This window comes from Leuciscus leuciscus (genome assembly GCF_965113295.1).
Source record: "Leuciscus leuciscus genome assembly, chromosome: 21".
NCBI classification, from domain to species: Eukaryota; Metazoa; Chordata; class Actinopteri; order Cypriniformes; family Leuciscidae; genus Leuciscus; species Leuciscus leuciscus.
Genome location: NC_138745.1, coordinates 35,449,145 through 35,473,145, shown reverse-complemented (window position 1 = coordinate 35,473,145; position 24,001 = coordinate 35,449,145). Strand labels below are relative to the sequence as shown.

The following is a 24,001-nucleotide window of genomic DNA, read 5'->3' as shown; positions in this document are numbered from 1 at the left end:
TGTGGATGAAAAAGAATAGAATAGAATTGAACCTGAATCTAGAACCTGCCAATATAATTTTACAATAGTCCAGTCTGGATAGAACAAAAGCTTGGACAAGGAGTTGTATAGCATGCCCCAATAGGCAGGGCCTGATCCTCCTAATGTTGTATAAGGCTAATCTGCAGGACCGAGCAGTTGTGGTCTGTGAAGTTTAACTGATTATCAATCATAACTCCAAGGTTCCTGGCTGTCCTGGATGGAGTTATGGTTGATTAACCTAGCTGAATCGAGAAGTTGTTATGAAGTTTTGGGTTGGCTGAGACCACATGTAGTTCTGTCTTCGCAAGGTTGAGTTAAAGGTGTTGGTCCTTCATCCTGCAAGACATGTCTGTCAGGCAGGCCGAGATGTGAACAGCTACCATCGGATCATCTGGCTTGAATGAAAGGTAGAGTTGTGTGTCATCAGCGTAGCAGTGATAGGAAAAAACATGTTTCTTAATGACAGATCCTAGTGACATGTAGATGGAGAAGAGAAGTGGTCCAAGCACTGAGCCCTGAGGCACCCCAGTATCTAGATGTTGTGACTTAGACGCCGCACCCCTCCACAACACCCTGAAGGACCTACCTAAAAGAGGTAAGACTTGAACAATTGAAGTGTGGTTCCTGAGATGCCCTTCATCATAAGGGTTGACATGAGGATCTGGTGGTTATCTGTGCCAAAAGCAGCAGACAGATCCAGAAAGATGAGTACCGAGGATTTGGAAGCTGCTCTTGCCAGTCTCAGAGCTTCAATAAGTGAGAGCAGGGCAGTCTGTTCAGTGGCCGCTTTTGAAACCAGACTGGTTGTTGTCCAGGAGGTTGTTCTGTGTAAGAAAGGTAGAGACTTGGTCGAACATGACTCGCTCAAGTGTTTTAGCAAAGAATGAAGGAAGGGTTACCGGTCTTTTATTTTCTAAAAGTTTTTCTAAAAGTGCTGGATTTAGAGTGGGTTTATTAAGCAGTGGGGTTATCTGAGCCTGCTGAAATGCTGTGGGAAAGGTACCAGTGTGAAGGGAGGTGTTAATGATGTGAGTGAGTGTGGGTACAACCGAAGAAGAAATGGCTTGATTGAGATGAGTGGGGATAGGATCAAGCGGACAGCTAGTAGTGTGATTGGAAAGGACGAGTTTGGAGACTTCTACCTCAGAGTCACATCAGATAGCCAGGGGGCAGAGAGGGTGGCCTGGATGAAAGGGGGCAAAATTGCTTAAACAAAATATTAGAGTTGAGAGCATCAATAGCACTCCCAGCTAACAATTGAACGTTCTGGGAACGTTAGTTTTTGGTTCCCAGAACGTTCCCAGAATGTTCCCAAGAACGTTCCCTATTGGTTAGCCAGGAAAGTTTTCTTTACGTTAATAGAACGTTCCCTATAGGTTAGGGGAACGTTCCCGGAACGTTGCCGAAAGGTTCCCAGAACATTCCCGAAAGGTTCTCGGAACATTCTCCTAACGTCTACACATCCTGATATGCCTGTACACAAATTATAGGTCTACAAACAACATATTCTACATTGTTTATTGTTCAAACACTTAAGAATCCTATGAATATATTATTACAATAAATTGAATTTACAGAAACTATCATTAATAAGTAAATCAATCAGTTTGTATTAAATAAATAAATCAGCACACAATCCATGTTTTTGTTGATTCATTGTTTAATTATCAACCTAAAATAAGTCATTAAAAACAGCGTTAGCAAAATGTATTCAGGAACAGTAATTTACATTTAATATTTCAAACATGAAAATATTTCAATAAATAAAACTGCACAAACATTTTAATTAAAACTATCTTTTTGCAAACTGTAGCCTATAACTTTGGCTAAAAAGTTGAAAAAGTATTCATTTATATACAATATACATGAATGTGCCAATCTTCACTCCGCTCAAAACATTTAAACTCCCAAAACCATCTGCAAATTTAACAAGAAAATAAAAAGACAACGCGTTACATGTACACACAATCCCATGCCAAAATTCAAGCCCTGTAATGGCATTAATATTCATCCGGAGCAAATGAAAAGAGTGAGGTGGGATTGTGTGTCACAAGCTGTAGGAGATATGAGAGCACGAGCGCTGCTGGTATCGTGTATTTATTCAGATATTTCAGCATCAATGTGTATAGAAAAATGTATATATTTGAAAACACTACATTGCATTTATTTATATTGCACTATTTATTATTTCAGACTACAAATCAAAAAAGGAATGTTTTATATAGGGGTAAGGATACCCATTAAGCCTATGTACCCTTTAAGCCCACTTTCAACTCTGAAGTCAAATAAAAAACAGAGAAAATAATATTCAAGTCTAGTGAACTCTGACCTGCGAATTCGCTCTACATATAACGTGTAAGTCTCACCTCCAATGAAGAATTTGAAAACCTGTAACTGCTGTGTTTATGAGAGAGAAAGTGAAAAAAAGTTTGAAACTGCTATCAATTATTTATTTTTTTATCTCTGTGACTTTACACCTACAAATTCCACTGTCACAGGTGCTCAGTTTTGCTATAATGATGCCCTCACAGAACATGGTAATAATCAGCCATCCATTCAAAAGCAAAGGTCAGTGTAGTTTACAGGAACATCTGTCCAGGCCAACATCTGATGCCTTGATGCCTTCCGCTGGGATCCCAGAAAACCTGAAATAAAAAAAAAATAGTACAGTTCAAAATCTATCATACATACATCTCATCTGGTATCACAAATTATCATTCCAGGTTCACTTTAAGATATGCTCAATAATTAGGGCTGCACAATATTGAAAAATTTAGAGTTTATTTAGAGATATCAGCCGTATGGTTTAGTGCATGCGCGGCTCCAGGTTTGTATCTGGTAAATTACCCTACTAATAATGCCCAAAATGGCACCAAACTTCTACAGTAGTACAAATAGGTTCTGTACTCATTAAACGAGGCATTGGAAAGTTTGTAAGTACATCAGGCGTTTATTTAAATAACATTTGCCTGATGGCGAATGCTACTGCTGACGCGAATGTTGATGTCACTTTATGAGTACAGAACCCATTTGTACTTCTGTACTACTCATTTTCCCCGACATAGAGCAGATCGGCACACAACAAAAACTGCTGTTCGGATGTTCCCTTTTCTGATATTTTAGCATTCGTGACATTTTAATTAAAACAGAAATAAGAATTTTAGTGTAATAAGCGAAAATTAACAGTAAACCGAGATCACCTACCACTGCAGATGTGTACAGAAGTGAAAAGCGGAAATGCTTAGACCTCTTTCTGGTTCGACCGCTGGGCGCTCCGCATAACCCCTATTGGGGGGATTTTGAAGAGGAGTGAACCTGCATAGAAAATTACAATAGATAACAAGCATAGATAAATACAATAGAAGAAAAATACAGTTGAAATAAGCAGTGCATTATGTTTTTCAGTTAAATCTGAAAACATCAGGTACAGAAATTGAATTATCAAAATGTAAAATAAGTCTTCACTGTAAAAATAAAATAACTATAAATTAATTAAATGTATCTTTGCTAAAGCTACAAGTCATTTTCTCTTTTGATGTTTGATCACCATTGGCGACACAAACAGCTGCGGGTACGTTAGGCTACTGTCCCTTTAAGACGAATGCGCAGACCTAATATAAATGACACGCATACGTTTTCTTTCTGTTTAAAACACACAAGACTGTTTACGAGGAAACTCGCCAAGATGGGCATTTTGCGTGCATGTGTCCGTTTAAGCTCAAAAGAAAGGGAAAGAGAACTGAATTCGGCTAAACTCACCTTCTTCATCTACTGACTATGGATGGCATCAAGTTCTTGTCCTGAAGAATCACAGGGCCAAACAATAGGGATTATATCTCATCTGGTAACAAGAGTAAAGCCATAACTTTAAGAACTCTAATGATATATTTACCCCCTGATATTGCATTGGGGATATCAACTCAAACATTTTTAAAGGCTAAGAGTATGAGCCACAGCTGCCCAAGATATCTGTGAAAAATAACTGACTAAAGTTGTCGACCCCCTGAACCACATTCAGCATTTAAAAGTACAAAGAATTTCAGTATTGATCAATAAAAAAAACATACAAATATATAAATACCTTTGAGTTGGACAGTATGGTGTCAGTATCATTGGCCAACATAATTCAAAACAGACCTAAAGAAATAAAATAAAATATACTAATGATCAGGATATCATGTTATCATAATAGTTAAATGAATTATTATTATAACTATGACCATTATAATATTGTATTAGTCGCCTATTATTTAGCCTACAGGCTTCACAAGGACAATCTCACTGAAAAAACCTGGGGTTAATGATTTTAAAATGTGAGACTTATTTCAAAAGCATAAATCTTACAGACCCCAAATCTTTGAACAGTAGTGCACTGTATGTTTGAGGTGGTTTTGCTTACTAGTCATATGGTTCATAGCCGTGGAGATTGTCTTGGACAGGGGGTGCAGCAGGCCATCACAGCATGATGATCTAGGAACATAACAAGCTATTTGTCACAGAGCCAACAATATTACATGGGATTGGTTTAATAAAAGGAACCAAGCTAGAACAGAGGTGAAATGCAGAAAAGATAAATATATAAAAATCTTAAGATAATATATTGTGAAATAAATGCATATGGAATTATTATCATGATTAAACAATAACTCACCCCTTGTTGTAGAGGATTTTTTTTCTCTCTCGCTATTCTGAAATCACATTTTAGCAATATTGGTAAGTGACGTCACTTATTAAGTTAACAATACAGTGCATTCTTTTAGGTTAAATAAATTAGCTTACTTCCAATCACCCATTGACAAATTACCAGCAAAACTATAAAAAACTGTTATCTACACTAAATATGTGTTTAAAAACCCAAACTTTCATAAATAAGACCTTAACTTAACGTAACTTAGGCCTAACGTTCTCTTCTGAAACCGGTTAGCTTAGATGCCAACGGACTTTTTCAAAGACACAAAACCATTTCTTTAAAGTAAATATTCAACAGAAGCGTGTCAATTACACGTAAGAAATGTGTCAGGGACGTTTGTGTGTATTATTTGTGAGATTTTGTTGACTAAACTTACCTGAGAGCAGTGAAACCAACAGCGACAGACGGGAGTTTATTTTATTTTTTTTAAGTTTCGGAGAGGTTTTTTTTAATTATTTTTTTTTTATTGCAGTTGAACAATCAAGTAACAAATAATAATACAATTGAACATTCATAACAATGAAATGACAGTGGATGACAAAAACATAGAAATGGAAGACAATAGATACATTTTAATTATTCCTACAAAGAAAAAAAGACTTATTAATCCAATTACACTTTGCTCAACAAAATATCATATAATTTCAAAAATTTGACACTTTTTTTGTTGTTAATTTTTTCAACGTCTTAATTAAATAGTTAAAGTCACACAAAAAAATATATAATTTGGGTACTTTTAGAGAAAACTTACACTTATGGATAAAATATTTTGCTAATAAAATAAATATGTTCCCAATATATTCTATTTTATGATTACAATGAGAAAAATAACAAATTACATCACCCAATACAAATTCAATATCTAATTTTAATTTTGCAACAAGGAGTTTTGACAAATCCAACCAAAATTCTTTAACAAGGGAGCAATTAAAAAAAAGATGATCAATTGACTCAATACTACTTTTACAGAAATTACAATTCAAGTTACCATTACCAAATTTAGATGTGAGTTCGTTGGTGGGATAAATATTATGTAAAATTCTTAAGTGTAATTCTTTCACCTTGTTGGGGATACAAAATTTGTAAGGTAAAAGCCATGCTTTTTTCCAATTAATATTATTTATCAAAGAATTCCAAAAGAATTTCCCCCTCGGAGTAATTCTTTTTCTTGACTGAAACACATTTCTTAATTTTATTATTACATTTTGGGTCGTAAATACTCTTATCTTCAATCATAAATTTCTGTTCACTCTTTACAATCTCTTCAAAAGATAAATGACATTTCATTAGATGAACAAGTCCATTTGGTATAGCTTTTACCATTGTAAGAAATTCCTTATGAATAACAGGGAAATTATGTTTAGACATGAAATCATAATAAGAATAAACATTCCCTTGTGGATCTAACAAATCACAAAGATAATCAATACCTTTTTCATGCCAATTCTTAAGAAAAATCGACTTGTTCTTAGCAAGTATAGTTTCATTGTTCCATAGCTTAACTTTATGTGGGGAAAAATTGTGAACAAAGCAAAGTTTCCATGCCAAAAGAGCCTGTTTGTGGAATTTAGAAAGCTTTATAGGAAGCTTAGAAGGAGAGAAATTACAGGTAAGCAAAAACTTAAGCCCTCCCACATTTTTATAGATATTATGTGGGATAAAATACCAAATAGACTCTGGCGAATTGACACAACTCTTTACCCAATTCAATTTAAAAGTATTATTAACATAAAAAAAATCAAGCATTTCAAAACCTCCCTCAGCTTTTTTACCACATAAAACCTGTTTCTTCAGATGCTGATATTTGTTTTTCCAAAAAAACTTAAACAATAAACTATTAATCTGTTTACAGGTATTCTCATGGACAAATAATGAAAAGGATGGATAAATAAAGCGAGCTAGACCTTCAGCTTTTATTAAAAGAACTCTACCAAGAAAAGATAAATCTCTTTGAAGCCAATTGTTAAATATTAATTTAGCTTTTTTAATGTTAGGGAGAAAATTCATATCTTGTCTAAGAGATATTTTCTTAGAAATATGGATACCAAGATATTTCACACTATCTTTAATGGGTATATTATTCACAGAAGTTTCAGGAGAGTCAAATAAACAAAGAATTTCACATTTAGAAATACAGTATTTAAATTTAGACCAGAAGCCTCTGAGAATGCATTAATTGTTTCAAGAGCCTTACCAACCTGATTTGTATTCTCTAAAAACAGGGTTGTATCATCCGCAAGTTGTGAAATTTTGATCTCACGATCAAAAATGGACACCCCTTTAATATCAGGATTATTGCGAACACTCAGCGAGAGTAATTCCACAACTAACACAAACAAAAAAGGAGAGATTCCACAACCTTGCCTCACTCCCCTATTAATAGGAAATCTAGTAGAGGTATCAAATTGTAAAAGAACCGAGCTATTAATATCCTTATATCATTTTAACAAATTTGATAAATTTCTCTCCAAAGCCAAACAACTCTAGTGTCAAAAATAGAAATTTGTGTTCAATGGTATCGAACGCTTTGTAGAAGTCTAGAAACAATATGATTGCATCTGAATTAATATGATGTGCATAATCAATGAGATCTAAGATTAGCCTGATATTACAGCTTATATGTCGTTTAGGCATAAAACCTGTTTGTGTTTCATTAATTATATCAGACAAACCTGTTTTTAGTCTTTTGGCAAAGGCTAATGAAATAATTTTGTAATCTAAATTTAGTAATGTGATTGGCCTCCAATTGTCAAGTGAGAGAAGATCTTTACCTGGTTTTGGTATCAGGGTGATGAGCCCTTGTTTCATAGAAGTACTTAATTCTTCATTAATAATACAATCATTATACATTTTAAGTAGTGGTCTCTTGATAGTTTCCCAAAAATGTGCATAAAATTCAATAGTTAGGCCGTCTGAGCCAGGGGATTTACCTTTTTTCATAGACTGCATTGCGTTGGTTAGTAAGGTCCTTTTCGCAAATTGTTTTAAACTCATTAGAAATTATTGGAATGTAATGTTTGTTTTTTTGTATAAAGGAATTCACATAATTTACATTATAATTTGAACTATATAATTTATTAAAAAAAGAATATACATAATTATTTATTTCAGAGGGGTTTTTGTTAATGTTATCATCAATTTTTAAAGCCGTTACAGAATTTCTTTTTATATTTCTTTTTTCCAAAGAAAAAAAGTAGCTGGTATTTTTCTCTCCCATTTCTAACCATTTAGCCCTGGATCTTATGAATGCACCTTTGGCTAAATCAAGATAAAGATCATCTATTTCATTTTCGCAAATTAGATAGATATGTTTCCTCTTCAGTATTAAGATTTTCCTTGGACAATAATTTATCAAGTTCATTAAGAAGAACTTGACATCTTTGGGAATTAACTCTTTTAAGTTCTTTACCTCGACGCATTGCCAATTGTCTAACTTTAAATTAAAAAAATTCCCATCTTTGGATATGATTCATAGATTCATCGACCAAAATAGAAGAAATTTTGTTAACACCATCTACAAATTTTACATCTGAAAGTAACTTATTAAATTTCCAGTAACCATGAATTTTTTTTACAACTATTTGAATTGCCAATTAAAGAAATTAAAATTAATTTGTGATCTGATAAAGGTGCATAAATAATCTGAGTATCCAAAACAAATTGGACTGCATTAATAGATAGGAGCCAAAAATCAATTCTTGATTTACGAGAAAGAGCATTATTTGTCCAGGTATATTCCTTATGATGAGGATGTAAAAAGCGCCAAACATCAGTGACCTGTAAATCATCACAAAGCAACTCAAAAATCTTAGATGTACTATTCTTTGAGGGGAGTCTAACCACAGAGTCATTGGGGGCTTCATTAAAGTCTCCTCCTATCAATAAATAAGCATCTGTGTGTTTACTTTTTAGATTTATAAGTATCAAACTAAGTTTCTTGAACATAGATGCATTTAAGACGTTGTTGTTATGACCGTAAACATTACAAATGATTAATTTCGTATTGTCAATATTTACAATTATTATAATCCATCTCCCTTCACCAGAATAAATTGTTTCCACTATGTCTCCTTTCAACTTATTTAGGAAAACAGCGACCCCTGCAGAATGGTTTGTTCCATGACAAAAAAAAAACAGAATCACCCCACTGAGACTTCCAAAACTTTATATCATTCTCACAAGAGTGAGTTTCTTGAAACAAAATAATTTGAGCCTCCCTTTGTTTAACGAAAAGAAAAAGTGCCTTCCTTTTATCGATATCCCTTAGACCTCTAACATTAAGAGAAATAAGATCTAATCTCCCAAAATTAAAAACTGTCATCCAACAGAACGAACAATGAGAAAGAAAGAGAAAGATAGAGAGAGAAGAAAAAAAAAAGAAAAAAGAAAGACCTCCCAAATTAGGTTAAGTTTCTCGTTAGAATAAAACAAATAGACCCACCGGGATCTTACATGCAACAAGATGTCAACCAGCAATTATTGCAACAACCACATTGCGAGTTGTTAGGGACTATGAAATGTCCAAAGAACTTTAAATAACAACTATCAGTGTATGTCCATTTTCACTCAGTATGATTAAATGTCAACATTCACTTTTTTACCTTCGATGTAAGCAAAAGCACCTATGAAAGACGCTCTTTTGCCTTCTTCTCTAGCTTTCTGAACCAAAGGCCAAGCTTTGGCCCGAATCGCTCTTTCATCAGGTGACAAATCTTCTTTTAGACGGAGATGGGCATCCTCCAGAAATTTCGAGCCTCTTGCATCCCTCCATACGATATCACGATAGTGACGCATGCTGAATTGGATGATTATGCCTCTCGCTGTGTTACCGTCTTTCTTCTTTCCAATTCTGTGCACGGAATCCACCACCTCCGGTAGCTTTCCAGCAATTTTCGGAGAAATCTTGCCAAGAATATTGATCACCAGATCCCGAGTGTTTTCCTGTTGATCTTCCTCCTTCACCCCCTGCAGTCTCAGCCCCCATCTTCGTCGATAGCTATTCGCCTCCATCAATTGAAGTTTGAGTTGTTTGTTTTCCTCTCTCAGATCAAAGGTCTTCTTTTCCAACGCAACAATTCTCCCGTTGTGGTTAGCGGTATCTTTAAGTAGTTTTTCAACAGTTTCATTCATAAAGGCCATGGCATGATCCAAGTTTCTCACCGTTGTCTCCATAGAAGTAACCTTCTCAAAAATAACTTCACATTTTGCGGAGAGAGACTGAATAGCGGCCATAACCTTATTAATGTCAGAATCAGGAGATGTAATCTTTCCTCTTTTTGGTGCTGGGCTTTTAGCTGGAGTACAAGGTAGAGGAGTTGCTGATAAGTTCTCTGAATCGACAGTCTCAGTAGAAACACTGGATACATCTGTCAGCATTGCATCGTCGGGATATGATGCGACGAGTTGGGATGGAGCAATTTTTTCATTTTTCTCCATGCTCGTCTCCGAGTGATGTTTCGCTTTACGTTTGCCCATATGACCGAATTTTCAAACAAAAATAATATTAATCCCTAATATGTCATTAGCAAAATAAGAAGAAAAAAGTAGTTTTCCTCACTTATTGCATGTAAATCACGATGATGTCTGAGGATTAAAAGCGCAGCGTGTCTGCTTGCAATAGCGCCATCTTGGCCGTCCGTTTTCCCCCCGTCTCCCGAGAGACGGGAGTTTTGTTGTTTGTCAGTTGTTGATGACGTTTCCGGTTTCCATCTGCTCTCACGCAGCGCACGTGCGCGCTCCATAGGGCGTGCTCCAGTGTTTGATCACGCGCATGCGCATTAAAACACTTCAAAGTCACGCAGCATTTAAATAAACATATAGAATTAAAATATATAACATAATTTAAAATATCATTAATAAAAAGTTATTGCGAATAGATCTGAACGTTGTTGGTTATCTTATAACCTTAGGGGACCGTACTGACGACGTTGTCAGTTGGTAATCTGCCTGTTAATAGTAAGTGATATTAAAATAAGAACCTGCAGAGAACGTTCCCAGAATGTTCTCTTTAGGTTATAAAAATAAAACCCAAAAATAACCTGCAGGAAACGTTCTGGGAAGGTTCTCTTTAGATTATAAAAATTAAACCTAAAAATAACCTGCAGGCAACGTTCTGTGAAGGGTCTCTTTAGGTTATTAAATAACAACCTGCAGGGAACGTTCCCAGAACGTTCTCTTTAGGTTATAAAAATTAAACCTAAAAATAACCTACAGAGAACGTTCCTAGAACGTTCTTATTTGGTTCCCAAAAAAATAACCAAATGGGAACCATATGGGAACGTTAGGGGAACGTTCTGTGTTTGCTGGGCTGTTAGTATCTGGTGATGAGAGCTGATTATGGGGAGGAAGTGAGAATGAAACCAAAGAGGAGAGAGAGTGAGTGTAGGTTATGCCGAAAGGTGAACTGTGGAGGAGTGCGTGTTGTGTCATGAGCCAGGTTGAGTTGTTTTTCATCAAAGTATTTTGTAACGATACAAAGAGCAAGGTGGAATATTTTATCTTTTTTTTTTTTCACTTAATGTTTTTTTCACTAAATGTTCAGATTTGATTAAATTATTGTGCATTCATGATTTTTCTAAAATAACTTTTGCTGCTGTATTATCCACTAAACTAATTTATAATAGTATTTTTGCCATAGATTATGAATTTAGCCTTCTCTTACTGTGGCACTTTAGATCTTTGCAAATTAATATCTTGCGTAATTTGTTTTGATGGAGATGGTTGGTTTTAATTTTTCAATTCCTCAGAATTTATTTTTATTTTTATTTTTCAATTCCTTGGGTAAGTTTCAATGGGAATCACCCATGAGCTCCCTCGTGGAAAAGGCCTGCCACCATAGCTGGAAAAAATCCTAGAGGAAACACTGAATCTGATTCATAAGTAGCTGCAGTAGACACTCGCTTGAGGTCAAACGAGGCAAGCAGAGTGTGGAGTTCAGCAGCCTGAGGTTTTTCTAGGTGGATGTTGAAGTCTTCAAGGACTACCAGGGGAGTACCATCCTCAGGGAAGGATGAGAGTAACACATCGAACTCCTCCAAGAAGTTACCTAGCTGACCTGGGGGACGATAAACAACTACAAAATGGATTTTAATAGGGCTGGTCATAGTAATTGCATGTGATTCAAAGGAACTATTATTCCTTTAATTATAACTATTCAATAGGAAAACAAAGTAATGTACTAGTGTACTAGTGTCACCTCTCACTAGCAGGGGTTCTCAACCTTTTGCAACTCATGGCCCACCAATGACTATTTAAAAACATTCCAAGGACCACCTTTCCAAATATGATAGTATGAATACAGAATAACAGAAAATTAAAAAAGTATGATGATATACTCTGCTGTTAATCTGTTATGCCACTGTAGCAGACTAAGTCAAGTCAACTATTTCGATGAAAACTGTCCTTGTATAAAAAAGACTCGGCAGGCTTACTCTGTAACCATTCCCGTAACAGTAACAGGCTAACATACCTGTAACAACAGGTCAGACACACAAGAGGGGAACATTCACTCTGTTCATTGGCAGAAATGTTCAACAAAATTCATTCACCCCGTAAGTATAATTTATCAAATACTATTAGTGATATTAACATGACTGTTTAAAACAATATTCTTTTGGCTTCCCAACACAGCCCGGGTGTTTTGAGTTCAAATGTCTCTGCAGCTTTGATGGTTTTAGCGCCTCATTTGACAACATTTTTCCACATTCAACACATTGTGGGGGGTCGCACACCAGATGAGAGTCTTTAAAATTCAAACACATTATTTTCTATGAGTGTACATACACTCATAGAAGTGTATTTGTCCGCGGCGCCCACCTACGGCTCAGGACCCTGTTCAAAATTCTGCTGCGCCACAGAGCGCCATTTACATAGTTTATATTAAATTTACATGATATTTTTCTCAAATCGTCGTTAATGTATATACTGACTTCACCCTGCGCAATATACGTTTAGTTTTACATTAATTTACAGAAATCATCTGTGTGGATGAAAATTAATGGATTTTCAGGTGAGATTCTCAATTAATTAAATTTAATGTAGGTCCTGAGGTAAAGTGTTCAGACTGCAGACTCAGCAACGATTGTATTTAATTGTAGTTAAAGTACAATCATAACATCGCAACTATCGCAAATCAAAGTGAAAGAAAGTCGCAGACACTTAACACACAATCATCTTCATTAAAAGGAAAGAAACTAAATGATCTTACCATGTGCCATTGCCATTCTCTCCTATTGTGATCTTTGATTTGGAAATTAGCTGATGATCAATAAATTGCAGCTCATATCTGTTGATTTCGGTGACGTGAACTCCATTAAATATGCATATAGCGCGGGAATTGAAGATCGGATTTATATCCATTTTGCAAAAACACATTTATGTGACCAGGTGTAAATGGAATCGTTTTGATAAATCAGATTTCTATCTGATCAGTAAAAACACATGAAGTGACCAGGTGTAAACAGGCCCCTAGACGTGACGCGGCGCTGTGCTTCTCGTCCGGTGTGCGACCCTCTTTAGTCTCAGTACCGGCCCTTATAGAAAAACAAATTTAATGTATTCAGCGCCATATTTTCTCACCACACACTTCGCAACTTTTGCTTGCACAGGTCTGTCTCCCACATCTGTGTTTCTTTTCAGAAAACCATCCATATAACAGTAACGTAATGGTTACGGCATCTCATCGAACAAACGTTTAATCTGACGTTGTGACGTGATTGGTGTTGTGATATGTAAACATAAATTAGCTTTTAGATAATGTATCATGACTTGACTTGAGTGTTTTCGATTATATAAATTCATAAGAACAATCAGATAGTTAGAAAACAACAAGATTTGTCAATTTAAAAAAAAACAAATACAAATTAAAGCTGCAAGCAGCATTTAGCGGGGTTCAAGCATTTAAGGCCATTAACCCTCTGAGGTCGAGAAACGCGCCCACGCGTTTTGCTGGATTTTTTTCACATAGCAGCAACAAACTTAAATTACTCCGTCATTTATGGTTATACAGAAAAAAGAAATATAAAAAAATAATCTGTGATATTTCTACTTTTGTATGTGTCCACTTACAATCAAATCAAAACATTGTGCTTTTGTAAAATAAAGAAAATAAACAGGGTGTGCGTTCTGCCTCTCCGTCGCGGTGAACTTTTTTTTTCTTGAGCACGTCTATAAACTGAAACAAAACTCAGTGAATACTTCTCACACATTTATGAGCCATATACCTTTATACACATTTAAGTGTGTACTTTTAAATGATCGGATTCAAACTGAAAACAAATATTCTCTGTTTAAGTAATTTGTATAAAACCAACAGGATGTCCAGTATCTCAAATGCTTGCTAATTACTTTTTAATTCGACACGCCCACTCGCACAAAAGAGATTCACATGCAAATCTCCACATGGAACGCGAACGCCCTCGTTACCTCAAACACAAAACACCAAAACACTTCACAAGTCTCTGCTTTTCGTCGAGTTTGGAAGACACGTCTGAGCTTACATTGGATTTACCCCCAGAAGAAGAAGAACGCGATTTGAAGACAAGAAAGATGTAAGGTAAGAAATTCTTACTTATTAGTTTATGGTATTGTTGCATAAACTTCACATTGCAGTTGAACTGTTGTTAGATACTGTATATGGTGAATATTATACTATTTAGACCCGTGTTTCCTGATAAATACTGTTTGTGGATATCTGCTCAAACATAGATATGTATAACCATAATGTTTAATATTTTGGAGCGCGATCGCATTTGAATGTATCATATTTTGGAGCGCGCTGTGGGTTTGAGTATCATATTTTGGAGCGCGCTGTGGGTTTTAATGTATCATATTTTGGAGCGCGATTGCGTTTGAAAGGAAAAATGCACCAAACATTAGGCTTTATGTTTTTACTATTATCTCATTTCATATCATCATAACGAATGGAAACATTTGAAGTAACATATGATAATCAATATATTTTTCTCTAGCGTAGTTGTTCTTGAAATCTTTTGGAAGATTTAATTTATTGTTATTATTATTTTATGCAGCACTGCGTAGCCTATGCCTACAAGGCACAACAAACCTGGTGTTCATTATATATTGTTGGAAACGTGTGTGTGTGTGTATTCTGTGAATTTTCAAAAGAAATTTTAACCAGAAAAATCTAAAATCTATTCCCAAAATCGTGCAGCCCTATAGTTTCTCTTGATATCAGTATGTTCACAGTTTTTTCTTTTTTCTTTTCTTTCAGGGACCAGATGCAACTGAGTCCTGCTGACTTCAACATTCACATGAGTCTCTGTACATGAACATGGTAAAGTGAAAATCAAACACCTTGGAAATGAAAGGTATGTACAATGTTTTTAGGAATGGCACAAAGGTCTCTGTCTTTGGATCCTTGTTTTCAATGTGCTCTTTTGTCATTTGTATTTTTGGATTGGATTGTGTTGTAAATAAATCCAAACAATCTAAAAGCCATTCTTTTTTAAATCTCCTCATTCTTTGTGCAAGGTTGCTCTGAATGACAGGGCCTGATCGCTCCTAATAGGGCAGTTAGGGGAGTGTCTTTGTCTTTCTCAGGTGTGAAAAGCTTACATATTCATGAGAAGATCACGCCTCTTAGAAATTTTAAATCAATATATTGTCTTATCTGAATGAGCAGTCAGGGTGATTTTCACATAGTTTTGGAGCAAATATTCTAGGCTATGTCATACAATTTTCAAAAGTCTTGTGAAGAAATAATCAGTATGGGTTTCATGGCCTTATTTCAGTGAGAATTCTTTTTTGTATTTTCACAAACCACGCATAAATGTCATTATCTCAAAACTACAAACTTTTACATACATGCTGCTGATATATTATTGTAGCAGAGTTTGTGCTAAATACAGTGTAATTCGACTTTAGCCATGAAAATGTCACTAGTAACAGAAAAAAACACAAATGTCAGAGCATGTCAGACCACCTCCAGGGCCCAGAAAACAGCTCAGACCTCAGAGGGTTAAGCACATAAACATCAAAAGACATTAAGCTTTATTTAGTAAGCTTTTAACCACTGACATCATAGATGGAAAAGTCCATTAAAAGCCGTCTGTCTTTGAGGTCAAGTCATATATATGTTAAAAAGGTTGTTGTGTCCAAGGAAAGTGAAATATTGTATCGCCCTTTTACTGTTTAAGGGTATTTACCATAAATGGCATTTCACAGTGTGAGGAAGCAGCTGGAAAATAAATCGGCGAGTCATGCATTGAATCAATACCACTGGTCTCTATTAAGCTATGAAGCTTCAGCGTTACCCATGCGACGCATTGCTGGTCAGCTGAGCCTTAAAGTGGAGCTTAAAGTTAAAAATTATTAACACCTAGTTTCATCACATCTATCTTTTTAACGAATCAGTGTTTTTGAACATGTTTCTACATTACGGTTTAATGACTCAAAGACAATCCGTTGCTGTAACATTGTGACTGCGCACTGAGTGACAGCCTTTCCATGCGCAGAGACGCTGTTTAGTTTCGGCTACATTTGTTACAGAAAATGTCCTTGATTTTTGTGCATGCTATACACATCGTAACACTTATTTATATAGCAACACATAAATATAAATAAGTCCAAATATATAAATGGTGATAATACTGCATGTTGCGCTATTGAGCCACTCAAAATTACCGCATGGGAAATTCCTTTACAAGACAGCCCTACATTCTATAACCCAAATGTACAAAAAGAAATCTAATCAGTAGTGTTGTTTTTGGCGGCCTGTATTATTTTTAGTTTTAGTCTAGTCTTTGTGTCAAGCTGTCATTTTAGTTTTTATTAGTTTTAGTCACGTTCATACTCTTATTAGTCTAGTTAAGTTTCAGTCGACTAAAAGTCTGAGCATTTTAGTCTTAAGTCAGAATTATCCATGACTCTTTTCGTCTAGTTTTAGTCGGCGAAAACTGATGACATTTAGTCTAGATTTAGTCAATGAAAATTGTATTTTAGTCTCTTTTTAGTAATGCAATTCTATTTAACCCACTTAATATAGTTTACCACTATGGAAAAATAGCAAAAATAGCGAACAGAAAAGTAACACTTGTTTACATTACCAAATATTCTGGTTAGAAAAGGGGTACCCCAGGGATCATATCCAGATTTTTAAAAACCGGGATATGAGCATATCCGGGTTTTTGCCGGTGTTTACATGGCCGTGCGCGACCGGGTTATTGCTAATATTCCGGTTTTGAACGAGTTATTGGCTGCATGTAAACGTAGTCACTGATGTCAACGACAACCAAAATAGAGTAAATCACCTTTTGAAAGTCGCTGCCTTCAAATAACGAGTGTATCGATTACATCTGATGCTTCAAAACATTCGTAAAGACGCATGAATTAATTTTTTGTGTTCAGAATTTACAAAATGTATACAATGAGCGCCTCATGAATGACTTTTTTTCAAACCGTGTTTGTCTTATCCTGAATTACTGCGTTAAGCCTGCAATAAGAGTTTATACTCGAACTATAATTTAGATTGGCAGATCGCAGCCGCTGCGGAGTAGCCCAGTACCTGCGTGACTCGTCATAGACATAAATAGAGAGAAGTAGCTCCGGCAACAATGTTCTTCCGCAAGACGCATGCAATTCTGTTTATTAACTGCTAGAGCGCTGATTTATCCAGTAATGAAACAAGTAAAGTCTTTATGAATCAATCATTCAAAACGATTTAAAAAAATAATCTGTTCTACACACATCTTACATGGGTGTTCAAGCATATTCTACCCCTTCTGAGAGGATATTCTCCACTTCTGGAGATACAATAAGCTATAGGAGAGGTCCCAAATTATTCTAGAGAATGCAGACATTTTTATTTTCCTTCAGAAAAAAATATTTTTTGCAAAAATTGCTTAATAATATGTTGAATTTGTTGACATTACCAGTCTGTTAAAGTCCCACTCCGATCATATTTTGAGCTATTTTTAAATATTCTCAGTGGTCTTTAAATGATGATTATGCCGTTTTTAGCCAAAATCACAAAACCTGTGCCGTTTTCTGGGACTTCGCTTCAGCAGAGCGGCAGTAGCTCATTAGCAATTCGCCTCTGCGTTGTGTTGGCTGAAGCGAGATACATAGGCAGCAACAGCCTCTTTATGTCTTTCTTTCTTTCTGTCAACACAGAAAACATTTCATCACTGGATAGTTTTTTTCATTTAATTAAAGTGTTGTTTTATGTCAGCTGAATGTCCGGAACACTTTTCAGAGAAGATAAGGCAACTTATTTAGCACAATTCACACCCAGCGGCAATTCAGAAAAAGAAAAAAAGAAAAAAAAAATCTCAGAATGCTCCACATGAAACTTTGGTCTTCCGACCTTTTACCGCCGTGTCGATTTATTTTGATTAATATGTGCGAGGGAGAGAGAGCAAGACAGCGCTTAGTTTGGAGACGGTGAGGTCTTGTTTACATTTTCGCCTGGCTCCGAAGACAGAGAGTGAGCGCGCGCGCGTCCGGGTCTCTCTCTCTCTCTCTGCTCGTTCTTTCAGTTAAACAAGCGCAGCAGTTCATCTACATTACTCACCGATCAAATAAGACTTTGGCGGGACAAAAATTCACTTTGGCGGGCGCTAAAACAAGTTCAATGCAGGAAAATTCATGCGTGAATTTAACTGAGTAGTACATGACCATGCACTCGCACAAATGCAACCACATAGAATTTTAACTCGCACATTCTCAAAAAATGGTCGCAGTCTGGAACCCTGGAACGTAATCCATTCATCTCTCACAGCAACATGTTTTGGTAATGCATGAAAGCTAATACCAATATCTCTCCTCTTAGCATTGCAACCCGCTACCGCACATAGGTATTGATCCGCCATCGTCTTCTCTACTCCTCAGAACCTGAGCGGGCGGGGCGGAGGGGAGTATGAGCTTGTGGCCCCGCCCAGTGGAGTTACTACGTCACAACTCCAGTCTATTTTAGCCGGCATTTTAGCGTCTGCTACTGATTCACAGCCATTTGAATGCAGAAATACTCAGAAATACAACTTTGAATTTATTTTTCTCAAGATATGTCCTCTAACATCAGAAAAATACCACAAGAACATGTTAACACCTAGAAAAACATGATTTTCATCGGAGTGGGTCTTTAAACTCATTTGGGTTTTTTCCCTTACTACTATTTTTTTATTAGTCGTTTTAATATTTTTTAATGAATGGGAACCGGAACCGGAATCGTTTGGTGGAACCAGAACATTTCTTACGATTCCCAACCCTACTTCTGGATTTGAAATAACTTCGGGTTTGTATGGGCGGTTTGGACGACGACACACATGCATTATATAATTGCATTGCATATAATGTGTGCTGGTCAACTAGTCTAAAATTAAGAAACCCCTAGAACACAGTAAAAATAAAAATAAAAAGATTAAAAAAAAGATAAAAACATCGGAACATTGTGTACAATTAAGATATGATATTAAATACCACAGAGAAAAGGGCTGCTATTTGTGACGTGCCGTCTTTGCATTTGAACATTGCACATTTTAAACAGGACACGCATTAGCTGAATAAATGTTAGCCAATACAAACATATTTATAGAAAACAGTTGACAATGAATAGACTGGAGTCCAATAATAGCATAACGAATCACTTATTCTAAAAATAATAAAGTATAAGTTCCGAATCCGACATATAATGAGGGCTGTGTTAACAGTAAAACGTCCGTCATTTAACGAATTTTAAAAGCAGGGATGGATAATTCAAAATGGTTTTTGACAGAAAAAAAACGAGCAAGAACAATTTTAAATTTAGCCCGTCAATTTTCATTTTACAATGATCTTCTCTCTCTGTGTGGGCGCGCGCGTCCGTGTTTGAGAGAGAGAGAGCTCGCGCAGCACTGATACAACGGTACTTTTTAATCCATAAGTAACTAACGCGCTAGTTTTCAAACAAAATAAATTTAACATAATTAGGTACTTTAGTTATAATTAACACAATAACGTAACACATACGTTTCTCAACACTGAGAATGAATGAATAAATAAACGCCCGTTTCTCCAGACTCGCGCTTATCATTAGGCTAATCCACAAATCACAGCACTTTCATAATCACTAAGCCATAGCGATAGTTCAGCATTACTTGAGCATTTTATTATTTGCATGACTGAATGATGTCTTCCTCTTTTCTGAGTGACCATGAATAACTTAACGGAGTATTTTAAGATAATCCATGCGATCTGTGTGATCATCGAATCCATAAGATTAAGTTAACTCAATCAACTTTCCACATCGACCCCAGGCCGTTTACCTTCAGGAGTCAGAAGTACCGTGAATACTGTTATTAAATCAGTCAGACGGTGGCCGCGGGAGTGGAAGGGGGATCCAGCGGGAATCTTTATTGGTGTCGATTTTCAGTCTCTTTTTAATGATAGGCCTTACGCATCTGTCAATCATCCCTGCTTGCTATTTGGGGAATGAGCAAACTCTTCTTTTGCTGTAGCTTGATTTGAGGACAGCGTGTGCACAGAGGCGTCACCAGGTTTTTGCATAGTTTAGAGTGACAAATCGTACCAGCGTACTTTCCGCTACACAAAATGCATACAGGTTGGCAGGTCTGTTGATGCAGCCCCTGAAGTGAGACACAGGAAACAGAAATACTGCAAAATAATAATAATAATAATGCGACTAAACGAGACAAAATAATGTCATAAGATTTCGTCTCGTTTGTCAACGAAAATGAAGAGACATTTTAGCATAGTTTGTATTTTGTTAACCACATTTAGTCTCGTTTTTATTCGTCAACAATATTGCATTATACATTTAATTATAGTTATAATCACATGAGCAGCATTTACATTGCGTCTTGTCTCGTTTTCGGCACGTGGTTCGTTGACAACGATATTTAGTAAATTTTTGTAGACGAAAGAAACACTAGTATTGGTTTTGACTCAAAACACAATGTGATTCATAATTCCTTCCAATAAACCACCTTATCTTTCTATAGTAAAATAGTATGTTCAACAATATGAATTGGAAATGCTGGAGAGATGAATTGATTAAAGGAGTAGTTCACTTTAAAATGAAAATTCTATCATCATATACTCACCCTCATGTTGTTTCAAACCTGTATGAATTTCTTTCTTCTGCTGAACAGAAATTAAGATATTTAGAAGAATATCAGTAGGACCCAGAAACTGTCTGGTTACTGACATTCTTCTAAATATCTTCCTTTCTGTTCAGCAGAAGAAAGAAATTCATACAGGTTTGAAACAACATGAGGGTGAGTATATGATGACAGAATTTTCATTTTAAAGTGAACTATTCCTTTAAGTTGAACAAAGCTCATGAATCAAACAAGTCAGCTGATCAGAGTTCGTGAATCAAATGATTCAGTTTAAAGAGTTGTTCAAACTTCTCTCGATCAGTTCAAGTACAAAAAAACAAAGTCTCTCCATTTTAGCAGTATATAAAAAATTTTTTTTAAAAAAAATCAAAGTCCTTTGAGTCCAAAAAAACCAAAAGAAACCTGTAATTATCCTACCAGTTGGTGGTTTCAAATTACAGTTCAAAGGGGAAAGAGGTCCATGGGCACTGGTCAGCATTTGTGCATGTCACGTTACACAACTCAGCTCATATCAAATAATTTCTGAAATTGACATATCTGTCATAAGATAACATATGATAAAAAAAATGTCACTCACCAAAACGAGATTGCATCACATATTCAATTAAAGAAGATTATTCAATAAAGATTATCACACTGGGATCCACTAATCTTTACTGCGATTTCCACTTCACCTTTCTCTGACGACAACACGCTAAGTTGATGCATCCAAAGTTTCCAAGTGCACACAATCACAGTTACCGATAGATTATGATGATCATTTAGTACAAGGAGTTTCTGGAGAAATGTTCCGAGCTGCTGTCTCATCTGATCTGTTCTCTCATCATGCTGACAGCGGCAGCGCCAGCGCGAACAGTGGGCGGGCCTTATGAATATGCCGCTACTGTTGGCTCTCAGGGGTGTCAGTCACTGCAGCACAATCAATCAGTGATTGGATGAATCGCGTGTTATTGCCCAGTGCCAGTGGTGTGGCAACCAGTGCATCAAGTAAAGAAAAAATTTTTTTTATGTAATTGAAAAATTACATTTGTCCAGAACAGAGCGACAGGACTGAATTTAAACTGTTATAGAAGAGCTAATATACTAAGAATTAACTGGTGAAGGATTGTCTCTGCTTTATTTTATAAGAAATATTTCTGTGTCTAGAGTTCCTAATGCGCTGTACTCTCAACTTTTTTATAGTAGTACTAGTCATAAGCATGAATAAAAGGAATGTTTTTTTTTATTTCCTGTTTCGAAAACCACTGGAAAACAACGGACTGTAATGTATAGAGGAATGAAAATATGGAATCATTTACCATTGATATCACATTTTTACAAGAAAAAAAATATATTAAATTGTTGATTTTGATATTTGGGTTAGTATGTTTCATTGACTTGACTTTTTACTGTTGTTGATTAAATGTAGTTCTGTATGTTTTACTTGTTGGGACCTCAGGAAGAGTAGCCACTGCCTAGGTAGTGGCTAATGGGGATCCAAATAAACAAATAAACTTAGATCATTGATGGAAAATACCATTTACAGCCAATACAGGCAATTTACTGAGGAAAGTTTTTTTTTGACAGTTATAGCACCACATCTTGCCTGATCTCCACCACTTTTATTAAGTGTCCTCAAAGTGTGCCCATGCATGTCTGTCAAATTTGTTGTAAATATCTCATTTTGTTAAAGTTTAAACCTTAAAGTTTAGACACTTCTGTTTATGAGACAGTAAAAATTGTCCATGGGTAACAATGATTACATTTTTTAATTTTTTAATTTATTTTTGTCAGTTCCTATCATAATTGTGACATTTGGGCGTTATTGTTTAGCTATTGACTGTTTTCAAATTTCATGTGGTGTTTTTGTCTCGATCGGACTAACGGTTTCGAAGATAATTGCAAGTTTTTTAAGTGCTAAATGACAATGATACACAAACTATAAAGCGAAACCTGGCATATTTGGTATTGTTGGACTCGGGAAGGATTCAGGATTTCAAATGACTAACGGTTGGGTGCATTTATAGCCATTTTCATGACTTTTTTCCATGTTGTAGCGCCACCAAGTGGCCAATCGTCGCGATTTTTTTCAAGTAACCTCAGATTGAGCTCATGAACACGTTTCCAGAGTTTAGCGAAAATATCTCTTTCCGTTCACAAGTTATAATCGTTTTAGTAAAAGTGGCCCTGGTGCCATCAAACATTTTGGTTTCCCTTAGCGACCGTGAATTTAAATTAAGTATTTTTTTGATGATTATTGATAGTCACTGTCCAGAGAATATTTCTGCATTGGTTTGGTTCCGATCAGGCGAAAAACCTAGGAGTAGTTTGCAAAAGTAGGTTTTTCAAAAAACCTCAATTTACTCAAAATTGGCGCTGAAGGGCGAGCAAATCCGAGGCATGCATCTGGTCCGCCTCGAGCCAAGGATTCCAGCGATATAAGACACTTGAGCCTACGCCTCACGGTTGAGGAGTTATGAGCCGTTTCGTACTTTTGACCGCTGTAGCGCCCCCGTCAGGCCGATCGGGGCGGGCCTTGGTGACGCTGTAGGCGGTGTGAGTACTATCAGCCCCCAAAGTTTCAAGTCTCCACGACTTACGGTTTGGTCTGCCCGATCAGTTTTATGTCTGAATGTTGCATCATGGGAAAATTAACAATAACAATAGGTGTTCAGCACTGAAGTGCTTGAACCCCTAATTAATTTGTGGGTAGCTTACCACTGCTTACACGGCCCACCAGATGGCGCTGCAAGGCCCACTAGAGGGCCACGGCCCACTGGTTCAGAATCACTGTACTAGAGGAAACAGGGAAAGTACGCAGTTTGTTAGGATTGCGTTGCCTTCAACATGTGACACATGATTTATGAGTGTTAGTAATTGTAGGGATTTGGAAGCACGTAGTGAAGAAAGGTCACAAAAACAAACAAGTTGTATATAAGAGGAAGGAAAAAAGAGCAATACTTAAGTGCCTTGTTGGTGTCCTTGCTTGGTGGACTCGCACAGGTAGACTCGCTGGTCTTTACACACTTTGGTCTTCACACAAGGGCTGCCACATCCGCTGCCATGGCATACTAGACTTAGACTTTAGACTTTATTTGTCCCCAAAGGGCAATTGGTTTTGCAGCAAGATAAACACAGAACAGTCACAGATACACAAATACAAGACAAAAACACTTAAGAAATACTTAATGTAACAGGCCATTGTTAAAATTACTAATACTAATCAATTATACAC

The 24,001-nt window shown here is 36.2% G+C and overlaps 1 protein-coding gene and 1 long non-coding RNA gene across 6 annotated transcripts in view; one reads left to right on the top strand and one right to left on the bottom strand.

The window, feature by feature from the left end:
- Positions 1 to 24,001, top strand: part of LOC309485174 (uncharacterized protein) — a 74,143-nt gene that overhangs the window by 22,516 nt on the left and 27,626 nt on the right. The window lies entirely within an intron of this gene.
- LOC309485229 lies at positions 1,451 to 4,965 on the bottom strand. 4 transcript variants are annotated; one of them, XR_014201099.1, is made up of 5 exons: positions 4,421 to 4,965; positions 4,103 to 4,158; positions 3,781 to 3,862; positions 3,226 to 3,336; positions 1,453 to 2,666 (listed from the first exon to the last, which is right to left on the bottom strand). It is a non-coding gene; the product is annotated as an uncharacterized lncRNA (long non-coding RNA). The 4 variants fall into 4 exon arrangements; XR_014201102.1 differs by having other exon boundaries at positions 3,781 to 3,821; positions 4,421 to 4,964; XR_014201100.1 differs by having other exon boundaries at positions 1,451 to 2,666; positions 3,226 to 3,862; positions 4,421 to 4,964.